This window comes from Gossypium hirsutum, chromosome A07, assembly GCF_007990345.1.
Source record: "Gossypium hirsutum isolate 1008001.06 chromosome A07, Gossypium_hirsutum_v2.1, whole genome shotgun sequence".
Lineage (NCBI taxonomy): Eukaryota > Viridiplantae > Streptophyta > Magnoliopsida > Malvales > Malvaceae > Gossypium > Gossypium hirsutum.
Genome location: NC_053430.1, coordinates 83,961,647 through 83,964,734, shown reverse-complemented (window position 1 = coordinate 83,964,734; position 3,088 = coordinate 83,961,647).

Sequence of the window (3,088 nt, the reverse complement as noted above, 5' to 3'; positions counted from 1 at the left end):
GAGTCTAGTAAGGATTTTACTATGTACAGTGATGCATCACATATAGGGTTGGGCGCGTGTTAATGCAAGCGGGTAAAGTGGTCGCTTATGCTTCACGACAGTTCAAGCCTCACGAGGTAAATTACCCTACGCACGACTTGGAGTTGGCAGCAGTGATTTTCGTGCTTAAGATATGGAGGCACTACTTGTATGGGGAGAGATGCATCATCTATACAGATCACAAGAGTCTTAAGTACTTGTTAACTCAAAAGGAGCTGAATCTTAGGCAGCGAAAGTGGATAGAGTTGCTAAAGGACTATGACTATTCGACTGAGTACCATCCAGGTAAGGCAAATGTCGTGGCTGATGCGTTAAGTCGTAGGACTATGGTGGAGTTGAAGGCAATGTTTGCTCGTTTAAGTTTGTATGACGATGGAAGCTTATTGGCAGAGTTACAAGTGAGGCCGACTTGGGTAGAGCAGATTAAGAAGCAACAATTGGAGGATGAGTCATTGGTTTCTCGGTTTCAGCAAGTTGAGAAGGGGGAGAATCCAGACTTTAGGTTAAATAATGATGGGATTCTTTATTTTCGAGGAAGAATTTGTATGCCGAAGGACTCTGACTTGAGATTGATGATTTTGAAAGAGGCACATAATGGACCTTGTGTTTTGCATCCAGGCGGGAGTAAGTTGTATCGAGACTTGCGAGAGCTATAATTGGTGGCCTGGGCTTAAGTGAGAAGTGACCGAATTTGTGAGGAGATGTTTGACATGTCAGCAAGTGAAGGCCGAGCATCAATTGCCTTCGGGATTGTTACAGCCGGTAAAGATACCACTTTGGAAGTGGGAAAGGTTAACTATGGATTTTGTAAGTGGGTTGCCGATGACACCTTCCAAAAAGGATTCGGTTTGGGTAATTGTGGATAGGCTCACGAAATCTGCCCATTTCATACCTGCCTGAACCAATTACTCACTTCAGAAGCTAGCCAAGTTGTATGTGGCGGAAATAGTGCGGTTGCATGGAGTGCCAGTATCGATAATTTCTGACCGAGACCCAAGGTTTACATCTCGGTTTTGGCAGAAGTTGCATGAGGCATTGGGAACGCGATTGGATTTTAGTACGGCTTTTCACCCTCAATCGGATGGGTAGTCAGAGAAGGTCATTCAGATTCTAGAAGACATGTTGAGAGGTTGTGTTATTGAATTTAGGGGCAGTTGGGAGGACTATTTGCCATTGGCGGAGTTCGCGTATAACAACAGTTACCAAGCAAGCATTCAAATGGCTCCTTATGAGGCACTACATGGGCGAAGGTGTCGTTCACGTACTTGTTGGGCAGAGTTGGGGGAAAGGCAAGTACTTGGGCCAGAGTTGGTAACAGATACTGAAGACAAGATTAAGGTGATCAGGAATCGGTTAAAGAAGGTAGCGGATCGACAAAAGTCTTATGCCGATCTGAAGCGTAAGGATATTGAATATGCTATAGGGGACTTGGTCTTCTTGAAAGTTTCGCCTTGGAAGAAGATATTGAGATTTGGTAAGAAGGGCAAGTTGAGTCCACGGTTTATTGGGCTTTATCGAATCATTAAGTAGATAGGGCCGGTGGCTTATCAGCTAGAGTTACCTCCAGAGCTGGATCGTATTCACGACGTTTTTCATGCGTCCATGCTAAGACGATATCGTTCTGACCCAACTCATATCGTGCCAGTTGCAGAAATCGAAGTACAGTCAGATTTGACTTTCGAAGAAGAACCTGTGCAAATACTTGATTGCGACGTCAAGGTGTTGACAAGGAAGTCAGTTCCGTTAGTGAAGGTACTTTAGAGGAACCATGGCAAGGAAGAAGCTACTTGGGAGACCGAAGGGTAGAGTTGTAACATCCTGATTTTCGGGTTTTTTCACGATTCTCGGTATTTTGGTAAAGTTTTTAAAATTTGGTATTTGGTTGTGGAATTCATAATTTGAGTATGTAAATGGGCTTATGGAAGGCCCATGTGTTGGCCAAAACCCGGTAGAATTTTTGAATTTTGGACTTAAGAAGTTAGGGGCCTTGGATAGGTGGTCTTATTAAAATTTGTGGGTAAAATGTAAAAAAAAAGAGCCTCTAGTAAAGTGGCTAAGTGACGCCACTAGGGAGTGGTTGGGGGTAGACCTAGGATTGATTCCCGTGATGGCAAATATGATGCTAATTTTTATGCTTTGAGCATGTAGGAGTTGTAGCCGAATGGAACTCTGTGGGAGAGAGTTTGAATCAGTCAAATGCATGAATTAAGGAGGGATAAGGGGAGAGATTTTAAGGATTTGAGAGGGGGATAGAGTTAACCGATTTGAGGGGATTAGAGAGGGGATTTCGATAGAGGGGTATTAGGTTAGCATTTTCAGCATAGGGACTAGGTTGTGTCGTTTTCTCCTTTTGGTATAGTCTTTTCTTCCTTTTTCTTTCCCAGCCGAATCCATCCCTCTTCCTTTCATCTTTTCTTCTTTTTTCCTTCTTCCAAAACCAGCCCACTACTTCTCTCTATTCATTTATCGTTTCTTTCCCTTACCCTCACTTTTGTCGAAAAACCGCAAAAGCTGAAACCTGTGAAGCTAGGTGGTGCTGATTCTTTGTTGACCAGCAACCCTCTTTTTCTTTTCACTTTTTGGTGGTCGATTCCTTTATCTTCTAGACATAAACGGATTTAAGAAGAGAGACTGTGGTAAGTGCTCGAACTCTAAATGATTTTTATAGTAACTGTTGGCAAAAGCCGAAACCCCTATAGTTTAGGGAGGTGGCCGGATGTGGAAATAGGCCTTATTGGGTTCTTCTTTTTGATCTTTTTATGGTTTTTATAGTGGAGGAGCAGCAAGGTGTAGGTTCGATTTGGATTAGTTTGGATCATCGAAGTGACTAGATCTAGTCATCAATTTCGGCAAAGGTATGGATTCTAAGGCAATTATGGATGGCGGCCGAATGTGTAAGTGTTGATAATGGATGGTTCTCGATTTGGTTTAATTATTATGAATTGATCTATAAGCGGTTGATTATAGGAGAAATCGTGTAGGAGATTTCGTCAAGGAATATCGCAAATCAGGTGTGTAACGAACCTTCTTTCGTAGCTTAAATCAAAAA